Genomic DNA, 20,037 nt, shown 5'->3' with positions numbered 1-20,037 from the left:
TCCAAAAGTATGATCATTTGATCGCAGTATTTGTTCCTTCACTTGGAACAGAAGATATTATTCATGTAGAGGCTTTAACAACATTCACTCAGCAAGCTTTGAATGATAGTAATCAACCCATTAGGTTCTCAGTTTGGAAATTTCCATGATGAGAAAAGCAGTCTCACAGAATTTCATGGCCCTCAATATTTTAGCTGTTTCCCAAGGGGGAATTTGGCATGCTGCTGTCCATGGGGTCGCAAACAGTCAGACATAACTGAGCGACTGAACTGAACTGAATGGGGAATTTGTGCTGTAGCATGTACTGAATGCTGTATCTTTACACCTAACGAGTCTTCAAATGTAACTGGTCTTATAACCCAAGTGAAGTGTCACATTTCTGCTCTGAACAATTCTCCTCCCAGTTTAGAGGAAGCTCTAGGAAAATGCTTTGGTCTAGGAGGCTGTTGGCTTAAGTTTTTGCTAATGATGTTGTTGATCCTACAGGCAATTTTAGTTACACTTTGTGGAACTTATAAGGTAATAGTTTCTTTTATTCTATGTGTCACTTGCTTATACTAAGATAGTATATTTATATTTATATTTTCAATCAAATGAAAATATAGATTATGCCAATAGTTCTCTATAAAATAATAGGCATACACAACGCACATGGGAGAAAAATTGGTTTAAGTCTTATTTGACAACCTAGAATTGACTGTCAGTCCTTGCCAAACATTCTGCTAGTATTACCCAACAAAAACAGTGAACTAACCTATTAGGACTTGGTATCAAGGGATATGACAGACCCAGGGCAGGAAAGCAACTACTCTAGAAAATATTTGCTCACCTACTGCTTTCTACCAAATGATTAATGATCAAAAGGGGGAAATTGTGAAATAAAATTCATATTTTATGACAAGACAAGAAACATTTAAATATAAAAATTTTTTTCTTTACCATTTGGTTTCCACTCTCCCCTCTACAGCACATTACACATTGACCAAACCTCCCCCATCAGCAGAAATACCTGCTCAACCATAAACAGCAACATTTTCCTGGCATCTGTAAGACAGCTCCTTAAAAGATAACATTGCTTCTAGACTTGTAAGGGACCATGATGATGCTTAGATAATTGGATTAAGTAAACTGTCAATAGTACATCTCCCAGGGTTTGTTGAGTATCTGGTGTATGTGTTTGGGTCACGGTTCAACACCAGGCCAGGCAGTTGACAGTTTCCCCTTAGTCTCCATTTCTTACTTATGCAAAGCCTCAAGATCAGCCTTTGTTGTTGTTCAGTCGCTCAGTCGTGTCCGACTCCTTGCGACCCCGTGGACTGCAGCATAGCATGCTTCCTTGTCCTTCACCATCTCCTGGAGCTTGCACAAACTCATGTTCATTGAGTCAGTGATGCCATCCAACCATCTCATTCTCTGTCGTCCCCTTCTCCTCCTGTCTTCAGCCTTTCCCGGCATCAGGGTCTTTTCCAATGAGTCAGCTCCTCACCTCAGGTGACCAAAGCATTGGAACTTCGGCTTCAGCATCAGTCCTTCCAATGAGTATTCAGGGTTGATTTCCTTTAGGATTGACTGGTTTGATCTCCCTGCAGTCCCAAGGACTCTCAAGAGTGAATGTTTAGGGCCTTCTGAAGTCTCTGCCAAGTTTATGCACTGTTTAGCACAATCCTCGGCATGTGTGTTGGTTTCTGGATTCTTATGAATGTGTTGGAGCTTACGAAGCTCCTACATTCTCTAGCTTTTCCTTTGAAGCTTTCTGTTTAACCAATTTTGCTGCTCCAAACTGCTGCCACTGCCTAAGGTGTGCAGAGTTAATCAATCGCCTCTCAGTGTTTGTTTGCTTGTTTTTTGACAAACGCTTCTGGGGAAAAAGCTTTCCCAGGCTTGCAAGTGAGATTTTCTGGGGAACCAGCAGATAGTTCAAATGATGACTCTTCCCTTGGAAATAGGCTCTGAAGGCATCCCAGCCTCATTCTGCCTTGTCTGGCATCTGCCACGATTCTCCTTTTCACCATGGTTGTCAGCTATTATTTTTCAGTGCGATAGTGGAACTGGAGTTGAGATTGGATTAGAGTAAGCTGTTTTCTTGAAGAAATGCTTCCTGGGTTGCTGCAAGCCCTTGGTTGATTTCCAGAGTTCTGAAAAAGCTGACTCTGACAATGTTGCCAGCTTTCTCATCGCTTTTATGGAGAAAATAATTTTCAGAGGTGCTTGCATCTCCATTTTTGTGATGTCACTCTAAGGATATAATTCGAACTCAGGGCGTCTCCCTCATTGACCAATCCTCTACCTATTACATCTGTGGTTCTCAAACTTTACATGCATCAGAATCACCACAAAGGCTTGCTAAAATACAGATTGCTGGACTCCACACCTAGAGTTTCCAATTCAGGTCTGAAGTTGGACCTACCTGAGAATTTGCATATTAGAGACATTAATGCTGATTCTGTTGGTATGGGGATCACACCTCAATAACTACAGCATTACATCCTATAGAAATGAAAAGTGGTGCCTTCATTTCATTGCCGTAGGGAGTGCTTCCCCCCTCTGCAATCAACAACAATACATAAAAATCATATACATATTATTTTTACATATCTGAACTGTGGTGTTCGAGAAGACTATTGAGAGTCCCTTGGACGGCAAGGAGATCCAACCATCCATCCTAAAGGAAATCAGTCCCGAATATTCACTGGAAGGACTGATGCTGAAGCTGAAACTCCAATCCTTTGGCCACCTGATGCAAAGAACTGACTCATTGGAAAAGACCCTGATGCTGGGAAAGATTGAAGGCAGAAGTAAAGGGGATGACAGAGGATGAGATGGTTGGATGGCATCCCTGACTGGATGGACATGAGTTTGAGTAAACTCTGGGAGTTGGTGATGGACAGGGAGGCCTGGCGTGCTGCAGTCCATGGGGTCACGAAGAGTCATACACAACTAGGCGACTGAACTGAACTGATATACCTATATCTATCTATCTATCTATCTATCTATATATATATATATATATAAAATACACTACCTAAGTGTTTAGTACTTACTACATGCTAGGTATCGAAATGGGGAAGGGGACATGGCACAACCTTTGAAAAAGTGACATAGCCCATATTTACCTGACAGGGGAGATACAGTGATCACGAAGGTAGTTTTTCCAAAGTGAGGCTCATCCATTACACTCCAGATGTGCTGGCCCCTGCAATTTCCCTAAATGTGGGAAACTCAATTGCATAATTTGTGGTAGTGGGGAACTTTCCCCCCAGGGGAAAAAGAGAAAAAGGATAACGTAGCCCGAGGACACAATATAAACAGATTATAATCAAATGGGTCCAAGATGTCAGATAAGCTAATTTTGACTAGACCTTAATCCTCAATATATGCTCATTGTAACACATCAACAAGCTAAATGACAAACCCAGAGGCACCATGACAGTTCCACAGGAGCTAGTATATAGTGAGAGTGTAGCCTTTTGATTCTAGAATACATGGAGTGTTTCTCAAAGAGTAACATAGATCAATTCTGATGCCTTGGGACATGCATGCAGGATTAAAAAAAAAAAAGACTCACATAGTGAGAGTGTGATTCCTATTTTGGTTCTATTTTTCTCTCCTTTGATTATATCATGATAAAAATGCCACTTCCCTGCTTGCTTTTAAAATATGTCTCTAGTGCTTGGTAACCTTCCATTTTTTACAGGCAATAGGCTTTAGGCTTAGAGACTTTAGTAGAAAAAAATGCTCTTTAATTCCCAGAATTTAAAAACTTTGCTTTATGTTCACTTCTCCTTCAGCCGCTTTCAACTTGGGAGAGGTGATACAGGCTTTCAATGTATAGTAATTTACGAAGTCTTCCTCTTAAAGAAACTGAAGGAAAAACACATTTAAAGAAAATAAATACTACTGTGAATGTATACACAGATACTATATGAAAGAGATTAAAATTTGGAAAACCCTGCCCCAACAAACAGGTTAGTGTATCCAATTGGATCAGTATACAACATCCTAAAAGGAGACAAGGGAAATGTGACTAAAGTATCAGTTCTCCTTCAAAGAGGAAGAGACTTGGATGGAGAAAGAGCAACACGTGTGAAGCAGAGAAATATCAAGCAGGAAATGGTTTCTTGGTAAGAAATGTACTACATCAGTGGGCTGAGAGTTTTGTTCCACAAACTGCCTAGCCAATTCTCATAGTCCAACTTTTATACTAAAGTTGGGATAATTTTGTTTTCATCAACAGCAAAAAAATTAGTCTGGGTTCACTGGCAGGAGATTTTGCAGTTTCCAGGGACAGCACAAAAAGTGGGGCTCTTAACTCTTGGCGCAGGTGATAAGATAAATGTATCCTTGGCGTCGGGCATGTGTGTGGTGGGGGTGAAGAGGCTTGCAGTAAGATGGGAGGAGGGCTGGACTGTAATCACAGAAGCAGACAGGTTCGGCATAAAAAGAGGACACGTGCAGGACGAAGAAACAATTCAGCATCACGGACACGACTGACTAAACTGTTACCCATATTTGAATTAATTAAGGTGTCCAAGGACTACAGCTGTTGTATTTATTTTGGTTGCAAGTGATGGGAGCTGATACTTACCAGCTTGACAACCCATCCGCCCCAAGGTGCAGACTGGAAGCCTCTGGTCCGGCCGTGGCTATACAGAGGAAACGCAAGCACCTCCATAAGACCCGCACCTCCCCCAAGAGAATCAGAAATGAGGGGACAGAGGACTGCCTGCGGGACTGCGGGGTGGGAGGGGAGAAGGTGGGCAGGGAGGGAGAGCTGCCCTTCCTCCTCCTGCTATCTTCTCTCGGCCTACCCATGACCCCGGGAGACCTTAATCTTGTTAGGTCTACAGTCAAATTAGGATTGATTTTGGAAACTGTGGTGTTGGAGAAGACTCTTGAGAGTCCCTTGGACTGCAAGGAGATCCAACCAGTCCATCTTAAACGATATTAGTCCTGAATATTCGTTGGAAGGACTGATGCTGAAGCTGAAACTCCAGTACTTTGGCCACCTGACGCGAACCGACTCATTGGAAAAGACCCTGATGCTGGGACAGATTGAAGGCGGGAGGAGAAGGGGACGAGAGAGGATGAGATGGTTGGATGGCATCACCGACTAGCAAGCTCAAGGGGGTTGGTGATGGACAGGGAGGCCTGGCGTGCTGCAGTCCATGGGGTCGCAAAGAGTCGGACACGACTGAGCGACTGGACTGACTGAGGATTGATTTTGACACCTCCATCTCGCGTGCTGCGCCTTCATTTCTGGAAGCCTAACTGCGCCAGTCCTCCTCCAGTTCTCCGCACGGCCTCCGTTCCCCTGAGTCCCCGCCCTTGCCTCCCCGCTCAACCCATTGAAGGCCTTGCGGTCCCTGCCCGGCACGGCGCCCCGCCCCCTCAAACGTCGCAGTGCTGCAGGGAAAGGGGGCGGGGCCGGGCGGGGGTGGGGTTTGTCCTTCCGCTCTAGGGCCAATCGGCGAGGTTCCCCCTTGCCGAGACGTGGGAGCGGGGCGCAAAGACAGGACGAGTGTTTTCCCCTGCTCCGCCACGTCCCAACTACTGACGCGCGCCCACTCCTCAGGTTCCAATTGGGCATGCGGCTTACCCCCCGCAGCGGCCTCTTAAGCCTATTGGTGGAGTCCGCTTTGGGGGCGGGGCTTGCTCCCCCCCTCCCTCCCCCGCCCCCGCCTGCGCCGCGGCGCAAGGGGCGGGGCGCGCCGCCGCCGCCCGTGTTTCCGCCGCCGCCGGCTGCTGCGCGTTGGGCGGGGGAGGAGTCGGAGGCGGAGAAGAAGGCGGCGGCGGCGGGTGGAGGACCGGCTCCCGTCCTCGCTCCGGAGCCGCTTCTCAGCTCGGTGAGGGGATTGCTTTCCTTTTCTTTAAATGAGGCTGGTCCCGGTGTCGGGTCACGGTGTCGGCGAGGGTCACGGCGGGGAAGCTGCCGCCTCCGCCGCCGGCGTCTCTCCGTCCCGGCCTTCGAGCGGGGCCCTTCCGCGGCCCGCCGCGCCGGCCATGGTGGGTGGGGTCGCTGACTGGGAGAGGCAGTCTTCGCCGCCTGGGCCCTCTCCTCCAGCGCCGGCCGCGGGGCCTCCGCAGGCCGCTCCTCCTCGCTGCCCTTGGCGGCTGGGCCCGCGAGCTCTGCGTTTCTCCGTCAGCGCGGCTGTGTGAGGAGACCGTCTCCCCCGGCGCGCTCACCGCGCCCCCGTCACCCCGTGTAGAGACCCCCGCGCACCCCGCTCAGTCACCCCGTGTGGAGACCCCCGCGCACCCCGCTCAGTCACCCCGTGTGGAGACCCCCGCGCACCCCGCTCAGTCACCCCGTGTGGAGACCCCCGCGCACCCCACTCGGTCACCCCGTGTGGAGACCCCCGCTCACCCCCATTCAGTCACCGGGTGTGGAGCTCCCCCGCCCACCCACCCCGTGTGGAGACCCCTGTCATCCCCGCTCACACCACTCAGTCATCCCGTGTGGAGACCCCCGCTCACACCGCATGTGAATACCCCCCCTCCCGGTCACCCTGTGTGGAGACCCCGCGCACCCCCGGTCAGGCACCCGATTAGAGCCGAGCCGTGGGACTCCGCGAGCCTGCGGCAGCTCCGCGCCCCCGAAAGTCGCCCATGGCCGTCCCCCCCCTGCCCCGCGGTCGTCCCCGAGACTTGGGCGCGCAGATCCCGGCCAAGGCCGCGGCCATCACGCGCCCGAATAGCAGCCCGGCGCCCCCGTCAGCGCGGCGGGTCAGGGCAGACCCCGACCCCGGCCTGGCTCGGCGTTGACGGCTCGTCAGTGGCTCTGCGCGCGTCCAGGCGCTGAGCGCCGCTTGGACCGAGCCGAACAGGAGAGGGGCAGCCTTCCTCACTGAGAGGAAGAGCTGTTGAGAAGACTTCTCTCTCCAGGCTTTTTTTTTTCCTCTTTTTTTTTTTTGACAGACGCTTAAGGCACTGCGTTGAGTCGGCTGCTTCCGGGAAAGTTGTTTTTTTTAAAGACCTAATATATTCTTATTTTTTATCATGACCTGTTTGGTAAGTTAAATGTCTTTACATTGGCAGCCCCTTTTGGTGAAGACTATAGATCATTTGCCGAGTATGTAAATAAACACGAAGATAAACATTTAAGAGATTTTTAACGAACGTTTGGACTTTTTTTTCCCATGTCTTCTGGAATTTATTTTTATATGAAATAATTTTGATTTTTAAAATTCAGTTACAAACATGCAAACTAGATGTAAAATTTCAGCAATACAGAAAATGAACCATTAACTACAATGTGAACATTCCTTTTTATCCCCCAGTCTCGTTCCAGTGTCTAGCGTTAACAGTACTGTACGTCTTCCTAATGTACACTGTTAAACACATATGCATACATGTAAAGTTAGGAGAGTTTGGTGGGAATATACTAAATACGTTGATATATCACTTGTTTTTTTTTGCCAAGTTATGTATCTTGGCCATCTTCCCTTGTAAATCATAAGTCCCCTTGGTACTTTTTAAAAGTTAAATGATACTTAAATAATTTCAATGGGCTGTAATTTACTTAACCGTTCCTTTCCTTACTGAAAGACATTTAAGTTAGTTTCTTTTTCTTACCACAAATAATACTTTATTTGAAGCCAAGTTTTACAGTTACCTGTTTTTAATAATATCCTTTACATTTTTTTTAATTTTAAGATTTCAAACAGCATGGAAAGGCTGTAAGGTAAAAAGTGCACCTCCCACTTCCCCTTCTAGTTCTACCTTCATGATAAGAGTCAGCTGTTCAGTGAACTTCCTGTTTATGTGATTATTTCTGGAGCATGGATTCCTAGAAATTGAATTGCTAGATTAAAAACAGTATGCATTTAAATTTTGATAACAGTTTCTCCCTCCTTATTACTCTTTTCGAAGTTAATCTTATGCATTCTACAAATGAACTTTAGACTCAACTTGCAAATTAGATAAAAGATCCTTCAGGTGTTTTGAGTAAGATCATACAGAAATTTTAGATTAATATGGAGCAAATTTACCTTTGTGATACTGAATCTTTCTCCTCTGATAGATACGTATGTATAGCATGCCTCTTAATTCACATCTTGCTTAAGGAAAGTTTTATAGTTTTATTCCATAAAACTCTATGTATGGTATTCCATCTTGGTAGCTCTGGTGGATAGAAACTTTCAGTAACATTGGTTCCCCCCCCCCCCCCACCCAGTTATACCAAAACTTTTGAATTTTTTTCTACTTATCATGTATCTAACCACTTTACTGAGTTGATTATCTGAAAATATTCACAGTTTTGTGGCTTTTAAATTTTATAATTTGTGTTTTCCTCATTACATTAGGACTTACCTGGTGCCTCAGCTGGTAAAGAATCTGCCTGCAATGCAGGAGAACTGGGTTCGTTCCAAGGGTTCGGACAATATCCTGGAGAAGGGACTGGCAACCCACTCCAGTATTCTTGCCTGGAGAATCCCCAAGGACAGGGGAGCCTCCTGGGCTGCAGTCCTTGGGGTCACAGAGAGTCTGACTGGACTGAACAACTAACACTTTCACTTTTTTTAATCATTACTTTGGCTAGTATATATTTTTACATAATGTTAAATAATAGCAGTGATAGTTCACAACTTGGTGGTGTTTTAGACTTTAAGGGGATTGTTTCTGATGTTTTAGCATCAATTATGATGTTTACTAGAAGGCAATGGCAACCCACTCCAATCCTCTTGCCTGGAAAATCCCATGGATGGAGGAGCCTGGTAGGCTGCAGTCCATGGGATCGCTAAGAGTCGGACACGACTGAGCGACTTCACTTTCAATTTTCACTTTCACTCATTGGAGAAGGAAATGGCAACCCACTCCAGTGTTCTTGCCTGGAGAATCCCAGGAACAGGGGAGCCTGGTGGGCTGCCGTCTATGGGGTAGCACAGAGGCGGACACGACTGAAGTGACTTAGCAGCAGCATCAGCATGATGTTTACTGAAGCTTTCTGATAAATGGAGAGTATAATAGGTTAAAATATTTTCTTGTATTCTTAACTTTTCAAGTGATTTTATTGTTTTTAATTTCTGGTGACATTCTAAAAAATCATAAATGGGTATTGAATTTTGTTCATGTTTTTGATACCTTTTGAGTATTTGTATAGGGGCATCACCAGTATTCCCTGGTTAATATTTTCCCAAAAGAGCTGTTTTTTACAGAATCAATTTTATTGAGGATAATTTACTTACAATAAAATACATAGATTTAAAATGTATGGCTCAGTGTGTTTTTACAGATGTATACAGTCATGTCACCACTGCCACAATCAAGAGTAGAATATTTTCATTACTACAGTCAAGATACTGAATATTTCTCTCATCCCCCAAAGTTCCCTTCTGCCCTTTTTCAGTAAGTCACTTTTTTTTACCATTGCCACAATCAAGAGTAGAATATTTTCATTACTACAGTCAAGATACTGAATATTTCTCTCATCCCCCAAAGTTCCCTTCTGCCCTTTTTCAGTAAGTCACTTTTTTACCCTCAGCTCTAGGAAACAGTTTGTTCTCTTTTTCTCACTCTAGATGGGTTTCATTTGTTCTAGAATTTTATATAAATAAATTATGTAATTGTATTTTTCTGTGTCCATGTTTTCTTCTTTCACTATGTTGTTTTTGAGGATAATCCATGTGTTTATATGTTTAGCTGGTTCATGGCTTTTGTTGCTGAGTAATAGTTTATGGTGTATTGATTTAGCACAATAATTGACCATTTCACCTATGTATGGGTATTTGGACTGTCTCCAGTTTGGGATTCTTATTAATAAAGCTCTACAAACATTCATTCATGAATGTGTGAACATATATTTTCATTTCTCTTGGTTAAATACTTACAAATGGATTTGTTGGGTTGTATTGTAAATGAATGTTTAATTATAAGAACCTGTCAAACTGTTTCCCGTTTTACAGTTCCAGTTGCTCTATGTTCTCATCAAACTTGGTTAATTTTAGCCCTTCTAGTGGGTATGTAGTAGTATGACACTGTATTTTAAATTTGTATTTATCTGATGTCTAATGATGCTGAGAATTTATCATTTATTTTGGATCATTTATTTGTCTTCCTTTGTAAAGTATGTGTTCAGATCTTTTGCCATTTTTAAACATTGAGTTGCTTGTCTATTGAGTTAGAGGAATTCTTTATACAGTTTTCTGTAGAAGTCCTTTGACTTTGACCCGTACAGATACATACACACTCAGTGCAGTCTGAAGCTTACCTTTTCATTGTCCCAGAGGAGCTTTTAATTTTAATTAAATTCACTTCATCAATTTTTCCTTTTATAATTTGTGTTTCTGTGTTCTGAGTTTGCTCAGTACAAAGTCAGGCATATTTCCTCTTATATTTCTTCTACAAATGTTATTGTTTTTATGTCAAGGGGTATCAGTCTGTTTTGAGTTATTTTTGTATATGATGTGAAATAAGGATCAAGTTTATTTTCCTGGTTCTAGCACGACTGAAGCGACTTAGCAGCAGCAGCAGCACCACCACCACTTAGTCAAAAGTCAGGTTGACCATGTATGTGAGTGTGTTTCTGGACTATCCCCTTGATCTCTGTTATCTTTCATTTCGCCAGTGCCACTTTGTCATTCATGATTATCGTTGCTTTATAATAAGTTTTAAAATCAGATAATGTAAGTTCTTCAACTTTATTTTCCAAAATCATTCTGGATATTCTAGTTCCCTTTGCTTTTTCATAAAAATTTTTGGAAGTAACTTGTTGGTTTCTACAAAAAATACTGAGGGGATATTAATTTAGATTACATTGAGTACATTGATCAATATTAAGAATTGACATCTTAATGTTGAATAATCATGTAAGCACATGAGATATCTCTATTTGGTTTTAATCAAAGGTCTTCATTTTCCTTCATTAATATTTTATGATTGCGAGATACAGAAGTTGTTGCTTTTGTCAGGTTTATATCCAGGTATTTCATCACTTCTGATAATACTGTAAATGATAATTTTCCAAAGTTTCCATGTCCAGTTGTTCACTGACAGTATGTAGAAATACAGTTGATTTTGTATTCTGACCTTGACCTCGCAACCTTGCTAAACTCACCTGTTCTAATAACCTTTTTTTCCTTTGTAAATTCTTTTGGATTTTCTCATGTAGAAAGTTAACATCAATTGTGAATATAGAGCATTTTTGTTTGTTTTCAATTTTTATGTAACCACCTCCCCTGTACCTTTTTTTTCCCCTTATTGCACTGACTAGGACCTCCAGTATGATGTTGAATAGGAGTGGTAAGAACAGATGTCTTATTCATAATCCTAGGGAAAAAAATCTTTCAGTCTTTCATTAGTAAGTCTGCTAGGACTTTTGATCAAGTTTTATTATATACTACATATTATTATAGTTAAGTAAAATAATCCTTTAATCAAGTTAAGGATGTCCCCGTTCTGTTTTTAGATGAGAATTTTTTAATCATGATTGGACATTGAGTGTGCTCAAATGTTTTAACTGTTAACTTATTGAGATGATCTTATGATTTATCTTCCTTGGTGTGTTAATAAGATGAATTACATTGATTTATTTTCAAATGTTGAGTCAGCCTTGCATTATCTAGATATGCCTCACTTGGTTATGATGTATTATCATTTTCATAAGTTAGAAGATTAGATTTGCTAATATTTTGTTGAGTATTTTTTGTATCTGTGTCCATGAAAGATACCTTTTTGTGTAATATTTTTGTATCAGGATAATGCTGGTCTCATAGACTAAAGTGTTTCTTCCTCTGTATTTCCTGAAAAATTCTGGATAGGATTACTATTTCTTTCATAAATGTTTATCAGAGTTTGCAAGGTAACTTTTCTGGGCCTAGGTTCCTTTGTTGAAAACGGATGGATTTAATTACTTTAATAGGTATAGGATGGTAAGGATAACCTAATTTTGTCTTAAAAACTTTCAGGTTTTGATATGTGAGTCAACTAATATATGAGTTTTAGTAGTTTGTGAATTTCAGAGAATTTGTCTCTTTATTAATTGCCATGAAGTTGTTTCTTATTGTCCCTTTAATCACTATGGCATCCATAGTGATGCTTTTTCTTTCATTAGATGTTGTCAATGTGACCTCTCTTTTGTCTTTATTAGTTCATTTCCAGGTTTATCAATTGTGTTAACTTTTCCAAAGATCCAGCTTTTTATTTTATTATTTTTAAAAAAGTTTTGAGTTATACTGATTTTAACTCTTTACTGTTTCTTCTTATGTGCTTTGGATTTAAATCCACTCAGTTTTTTCAGGTGTAAGCTTAAAAGGCTGTTGATTTGAGACCTTTCTTCTTTTCCTTCTAAGAACTACATAAGATGGTCTCACAAATTTTAATGTTGATATTGTCTGAGTTCTTTTGTGACTTTCACATTGACCCATGGATTATTTAGATGTATATTGTTTAATTCCCAATTATTTGGTGATTTTTGCCTCTCTTTCTATAATTGATTTCTATGCTTAATTTTATTATAGATGGAAAGCATACTTTGTATAATTTTGTTTGACTTCTTTGAAGTTTTATGAATCAGAATATGGTCAGTCTTGGTAAATGTCTATGTGCAGTTCAAAATAATGTATGTCATGCTGCTTTGGGGCAGGATATTCTATAAAGTCTGCATTCCATTTTAAATAGTAAATTAATCATTTGTGTTAAATATTCTGTAATTGTTAGGTCAAGTTGACTTGTGATGCTTGTTAGGTTTTCTGTTTCCTTACTGAGGTTTTGTCTACTTGTTTTGTTGGTCATTGCAAAAAGAGTTGAAGTCTCCAAGTGTAATTGTGGCTTGTCTATTTCTGCTTCATCTTCCAACTGTTTTTACTTCATGTATTTTGAATCTCTGTTGTTAGATACATACTTGTTTAGGAGTGTTATGTCTTCTAGGTGAATTGACCTCTTTATCATGATGTAGTATCCTTCTTTATCTCTGGTAATATTTCTTCTGCAGACTACTTTTCTGATATTGATAGTGCTACTCCATCTTTCTTTTGATTAGTGATTGCATGATTAAAAAACTTCTAAAGGCATTTATTTAAAAAGACACTTTGAAGACACGCATAATATGAAGATAAAAAGACTGAGTAAGTATTGTTTGCAAGTACTCACCAAAAGAAAACCGATATGCCTGTATGAGTTGTAATATTGTTCAAAATAGACATAAAGGAAGAAATATTGCAAGAAATAAACAGGAAAATATCATAATAAGTAGGTCAATTCATCAAGACACCATAATAAGCCTAAGCGTGCATTTACCTGATAACATAGCCTCTGAATATAGAAGTTAATATAATTAGTAAAGATAGGTATGCATTCATAACTGGAGATTTTAAGTATACATTTGGTTTAAGTGATAGAACAAATATATGAAAATATCAGTAAGGAAATAGGAAATTTGGATGACATGATTAATCAACATGATATAATTGACATTAATAGAACATTTTATCTAACAACTGAAGGCTATGCTTTTCTTTTCAAGCACATATGGGACATTTGTCAAAATATTGTGGACCTTAAAAAGTATCGTCAAATTTCACAGGATGGAAATTATACAGTACATGTTCTTTGAACCCTGTGGAATTAACTACAATTCAGTCTTGCCTGGGAAATCCCTTAGACAGAGGAGCCTGGCAGGCTACAGTCCATGGGGTCGAAAAAGAGTTGGACAAGACTTAGTGATTGAACGCTTTAAAGATGCACATGATACAAAAGTAAAAAGCGACTGAACAACAACAGCAACATAAAAATAAGTAGCTAGGCCCATGGGGTTGCACAGAGTTGGGCACAACTGAAGTGACTTAGCATACATGCATGCATTGAAGAAGGAAGTGGCAACCCACTGCAGTATTCTTGCCTGGAGAATCCCAGGGACAGAGGAGCCTGGTGGGCTGCCATCTATAGGGTCGCACAGAGTTGGACACGACTGAAGCAACTTAGCAGTAGCAGCAGTTTGAAATATTATGATATTTCAAACCACATGTTTGAAAATTAACTAAGACATTTCTAAATGGTCCATGAATCAAAATGAAGTCATGATGAATATTAGAAAACATTTTTATCTGAAAAATAACAAAAAGATTACATCCGAGCTTGTTGAGTGCAGCTGAAGCAGTGTTCTGAGAGTACTCTACTCTTCATTCAGGCATACTTCAGTTTTTATTGTGCTCTGCTTCCTTGCATTTCATGGATACTGTGTTTCTTTACAGATTGAAGAGTTTATTAGTGCCACTTGTCCAGTAGCATTTTCTCACTGATACAGTTAGCGTATCCTCATCAATTTAGGAATAGAAGAAAACAGTGTTAATTTTCTGTATAGTATCACAACAACAAAAAAATGCTACAGCTGATAAAATTACTCAGTGAAAAACCTTGTTTCATGTCACATATCTTTTTCTCCATTTAACTACATTAGAATCCTAACCAGTTAGATTAGAAACCAGTCAGGTTAGAAAAGGTTAATTTTAAAAAACGGAAAAAAATTTTTACAGTGTTTGCCAGTAAAGTTTTTCACATATTCACAGAATATGTGAATTTAACAAGATACTAGGATACAAGGACAGCTTGCAAAAATGTAAGTTATGTACTAGCAACCAAAAAGTATAAAATAAAATTAGAAAAGTACTTTTAGAAAATCATCAAAATATGTAAGATACCTAAGAATAAATCTAATAAAAACTTTGGCAAAACTTCTACACTGAAAATTATAAAACAGTGCTAGGAGACATTTTAAAATACCTAAGTATGTGGAGAAATATTTCATCTTTATATAGTAGGAACTCACTATTGTTAATATGTCAGTTTCCTCGAAGTTGAGCTATAGGTTCAATACGATTTCAGTTAAAATCCCAGAATTTAAAAATTATGATGAAATGGATTGCAAAATTTATATCAAAATTAAATGTTTCAAGACTTGCTATAAATTTACACTAATTAAAATAGTATTATATTAGAACAAGATGAACAAAAAGACCAGTGGAAGAATACGAGTGTCTAGAAATGGAACCTTCACATATGTAGTTTCTTGGATTATGACAAAAGCTCCACTAAAGTTAAGAAACATGTTTAATAAATTGTGTTAGGTAAATTGGATATTGAATATTTGGGAAAAAAAGAACCTTGATTTCTACCTGATACTGTATTCATTTGAGTTGGATTTGTATATGCTAAAATTATCAAGGTTCTAGAAGCAAACCCAGAATGTCTTGATCATCTTGGATTAGACAAAAATTTCTTAAATAAAACAGTCGGTAAATTAGACTAAGTTATGAATTTCTATTCATGAAGATATCATTAAAGAGAAAAGGCAAGCCACAGACTACAAGAATATACTCACATTAAGTAAATCTGGTGAGAGACTTGTATCCAGAAAGTATAACTCTTAAAAATCAAAAAGAAAAAGGCAAGCAACACACTTTTTAAAGTCTGCAAGAAAGCAGGCAGGTTCTTCACAGAAGAAATCCAAAAGGTCAATGTGTATAGGTAAAGGTACTCTACATTATTACTCATCAGGGAAATGTCACAATGAGGCACCATCCCATCACACCCCTACCAAATGGCTGAAATTAGAGACTGACAATATCAAGTGTTGCCAAGGATATGAATCAATATCAAGTGTTGCCAAGGATATGAAACAACACTCTTATATATTGCTGGTGGGAATGTAAGTTGTTTCAGCCGCTTTACAAAGCTGTCAGGATCTGTTACAGCCAAACATAGCTCTATACTGTGACCCAGTAATTCCAGGTCATGTATACTCAAGAAAAGTTTAAAAAAAAAAAGCCCGTACAAAGATGTTTATAACAACATGAATGAATCTCAGAAACATTGTGTCAAACAAAAGTAAATAGACACAGAAGAGTTTATGATGCATGATTCTACTTCTATGAAGTTTAAAATCTGAAAAACTTAACTGGGGTAATAGAAGTCAGGAGAGTGGTTGCCTTTGGGTTGAGAGGAGTCAGTGTCTTGGGAGGGATGAGAGAAAACCCTCTGAAGTGATGGTAAATAATTTTGATCTAGGTGAGTAGTTAGATATATGTATATATATATGTAAAAATTCTTTGGATTGTAATGTATCCTTAAGAGTTTTGTATGTGAACACTTCTTCAATAAATGATTGCAAAGAAAAGGGCAATAATTTAAAAGTTTTTGTCATGGAAATTTCCAAACATGTCTATAGAGTACAAGGAACCCCCATGTACATACAATCTTGCTTCAACATTTTGCCTTGCTAGTTTTTTGTGTCTCTTCAACCTTCAGTCATGTTTCTTTCTTTTTTTGATAGTGCACACATCTCATTATCTATCACAGATACATTATTCTGAGCATATTTTGTGATTTTTAGCATCAAATGACATTTGTTACCTTTTGGTATGCATAACATTGAGTTTTTTATTTTCCTTGTTTCCTGTACCCTGGTTTTTTGTTTTTCTGGCTTATTGACATGAAAATAAATCTCTACAGCTTTTTTTTTTTTAATTGAAGTGTAGTTGATTTACAGTGTTAAGTTCTTTCCAGCTTTTCTGCTTAAAGCTGATTAATTTGCGTATCTCAAAAGAGGGTAGGTTGAGCAGCATTCTTGTTATTTGTGACACATGAATCAGGGATCTTCCTATCTAAGTGAGAGGTAAATTTGAGGAATGTTCTTCATCTTTTTTTTTAAATGAATTGATATTTTATTCTTTGATCTCACTTTTCTTTGACTCTAACCTTTTCCTTATACTTAAGGTAAACCACAAAAATTATTTATTGTTCTAGTGTGTTGAGAGTTATATTTCACTTCTTTCCTCAAAGATTGCTATTGATAGTCTTAAAAAAAATTTTTTTACAAGACTTTTCTGTAACAGAATGAGAAGTTTATAAAAACTTGGTGAGATACAGGCTTTACCAGAACAGAATTTGAAAATACAGTTTTTTGTCTATAAGATTTTTAGATTGTTTCTGATTATGTATGTTTTATGTTTGAGTTACATTTTGTAATGTAATTTTCACTGTATCAGTGCTGAGTTTATTGTTCCTTTTTTATAATACTTTGCAAAAATATCTTCAGAGAAGAGTAGTAGTTAAGAGAAAAATAGTAGATAATCAAGGCTAGCCTTCTATCAGGTTATCTCTTGTTACTAAGGATAGCAAAGTCATTTCATCTCAGAAGTTTTAACAGCTGTCCTTAAAATTTCTCTCTGACTTAGGTATTATCATTTCTAAAGTTATTCATTTGCAGAATTTGCTAGTCATTCCTTGGAAGTTTTTACGTGGTGGTGGTGGTCATTCGCTTAGTCATGCCCGACTTGCGAGCCCATGGACTGTAGCGCGCCAAGCTTCCCTGTCCTTCACTATCTCCCTGAGTTTGCTCAAACTCATGTCCATCAAGTCAAACTCCTATCCATTTCATCCTGTCATCCCTTCTCCTCTTACCCTCAGTCTTTCCCAGCATCAGGGTCTTTCCCAGTGAGTCAGCTTTTCTCATCAGGTGGCCAAAGTATTGGAGCTTCAACTTCAGCACCATTCCTTCCAGTGAATATTCAGGGTTGATTTCATTTAGAATTGACTGGTTTGATCTCCCTGCTGTCCAAGGGACTCTCAAGAGTCTTTTCCAGCACCACAGTTCGAAAGTGTAAATTATTTGGTGCTCAGCCTCCTTTATGATCCAAGTCTCACATCCATACATGACTACTAGAAAAACCATAGCTTTAACTATACAGACCTTTGTCAGCAAAGTGATGTCTCTGCTTTTTAATACACTGTCTAGGTTTGTTATAACTTCTCTTCCAAAGAGCAAGTGTCTTTTAATTTGGTGGCTGCAGTCACCATCTGCAATGACCATGGAGCTCAAGAAAAATGAAATCCGACACTGTTTCTACATTTTCCCCATCTATTTGCCGTGAAGTGATGGGACTGGATGCCGAGATCTTCGTTTTCTGAATGTTAAGTTTTAAGCCAGTTTTTTCACTCTCCTTTTTCACCTTTATCAAGAGGCTCTTTAGTTCCTCTCTGCTTTCTGCCATAAGGGTGGTGTCGTCTGCATATCTGAGTTTATTGGCATTTCTTCCCACAATCTTGATTCCAGCTTGTGCTTCATCTAGCCAGGCATTTCACACGATGTACTCTGCAAATAAGCTAAATGAGCAGGGTGACAATATACAGCCTTGATATACTACTTGGTGAATTTTGAACCAGTTCATTGTTCTTGTTCAGTTCTGACTGTTGCTCCTTGTCCTGTATACAGCTTTCTCAGGAGGCAGGTAATGTGGTCTGGTATTCCCATCTCATTAAGCATTTTCCACAATTTGTTGTGATCCACACAGTTAAAGGCTTTAGCATAGTCAACGAAGCAGAAGCACTTTAAGTCTGTGGTTGGTTGCTTGATTTACTGCAGTTAGTTTTAGTAATAAGACCAGTTGCTTACAGTGATATATGGAGGTGATATCACCTTAGTCCTTACTTATTATGCGTATACTAGTTAGATGTACTGAATATTTTGCAGTTGTAAATACGTATAAGCAATCATTTGTGTTTGTTGAAGGAAAACATGAAAAATATAGAGATACACTAAAAATAATATATAAGTGTCAGACATAATTATAAGCTTAAGTTGCTAATAGTAAATTCTTTATTAATCTCTTGGGATATTTACTTTGCCTTAGCAGCTGAAAAAGGAAGGATGAGATAATGTTAGGAAGCTAGGTTTACAAATTTAATTGGTTCCAGCATATATGAAACTGCTTTCTGGTGGCATTTGTCAGAGTTTGTTATAAATGTATTTTGTCATGAAGTTTTTATTTTTGAATTCATAGCTTAAGTGTGGTAATAAGTACAAAGCTTTGTGTGACTAAAGTATTTTATTTAAAGGAAATATGGGCTAGATAATTATAAAAGTTTGTTTTAGGAGAAATTTTAAGAACCATTTCTAGGGCACTTTGATATATGTAAAACTAAATATGGGAGAAGACAAAATAAATATTCCAGTGAGCTTGGAAGACTAATTAAGACTCCCCCCCTCCCTTAAAATAGTTGGATCAAGCTGTATTTGTTTCTGAACTATTGTTGTTTTGTTCTTTTTTTTTTTTTTTTAATGTTATCTAAGCTTTGGGTGTTCAACATTGTGATTGAACATTTATGTTCATTACAAAGTGATCATCACCAGAAGTCTGGTAACCATTCATCATCATTTACTTGACCATTTTCACCCCTTGTGCCCACCCCCTTAATTAACTCTTCTGTTTCTAAAAGGACACTTTAAAAGTAGATTATTTCTAGGCAGTCTAATGAGTGGGCTTCCCCAGTGGCTCAGACCATAAAGAATCTGCCTGTAATGAGAGAGACCTGGATTCGATCCCTAGATTGGGAAGATCTCCTGGAGGAGGGCGTGGCAACCCACTCCAGTATTGTCTGGAGAATCCCATGGACAGAGGAGCCTGGTGGGCTTCGGTGCTTGGGGTCGCAGAGAGTCATTTCTCAAAGTGATCATGACCAAAAGTCTAGTTACCATTCATTACCATATACTTGACCCCTTTCATCCATTTTGCCTACCCCCTTAATTAACTCTTTTGTTTCTAAAAGGATACTTTTAAAGTAGATTATTTCTAGGCAGTCTGTTGAAAGGAGAAAATATTAGCAAATCATGTATTCGATAAGGGTTTAATACCCAAAATGTATAAATAATTCATGCAACTCAAAAGCAAAAAATAAGGAGACATTTTTCCAAAGAAGACATTCAGATGGATGTCAGACACATGGAAAAATGCAGAGTGTACGTGCTAAGCAGCAGTGCGGACATTGTCAACAAGCGAATGACGAGTGTAATTCATTTTACACTGTCATCCCCAACACGGCACCTCCCAGAGTGAGAACAAGTAGATCTCTTACAGGGAGACAATGCACTTCCGTCAGGTGGTACTAGAAAGTCTCTGTGGTGGTAGATGGAAGTATAAGAAAATTCAGAATCTAAACACAGGTAATTTAAATTGATTGTATTTATTATGTAATACAGGATAGGTTTGTGCAGTAATAGACCTAGCAGCTCAGGATGTGTATGATATCATAGTTTCTGTGGGTCAG

General features: G+C 39.4%; 1 protein-coding gene and 1 pseudogene across 3 annotated transcripts in view; both read left to right on the top strand.

Annotated features, from left to right (window-relative positions):
- Nucleotides 1–3,105: 3,105 nt before the first annotated feature.
- Nucleotides 3,106–3,257, top strand: LOC133063049 (U1 spliceosomal RNA; annotated as a pseudogene).
- A 2,465-nt stretch (nt 3,258–5,722) lies between these two features.
- The window catches only part of PJA2 (praja ring finger ubiquitin ligase 2), a 70,661-nt gene continuing 56,346 nt past the window's right edge, over nt 5,723–20,037 (top strand). Inside the window, exons 1-2 of one of the 3 annotated variants that reach the window (XM_061152128.1) lie at nt 5,779–5,843; nt 6,916–7,008. The gene's annotated coding sequence lies outside the window, so the exon portion shown is untranslated. Of the gene's footprint in view, nt 5,844–6,915; nt 7,009–20,037 lie in introns of all 3 variants that reach the window. The other 2 variants (XM_061152126.1, XM_061152129.1) reach the window with 2 other exon arrangements.

Source organism: Dama dama, chromosome 9 (genome assembly GCF_033118175.1).
Source record: "Dama dama isolate Ldn47 chromosome 9, ASM3311817v1, whole genome shotgun sequence".
NCBI lineage: Eukaryota > Metazoa > Chordata > Mammalia > Artiodactyla > Cervidae > Dama > Dama dama.
The sequence above is the reverse complement of the archived record's forward strand: the minus strand, read 5'-3'. Positions and strand labels throughout refer to the sequence as shown.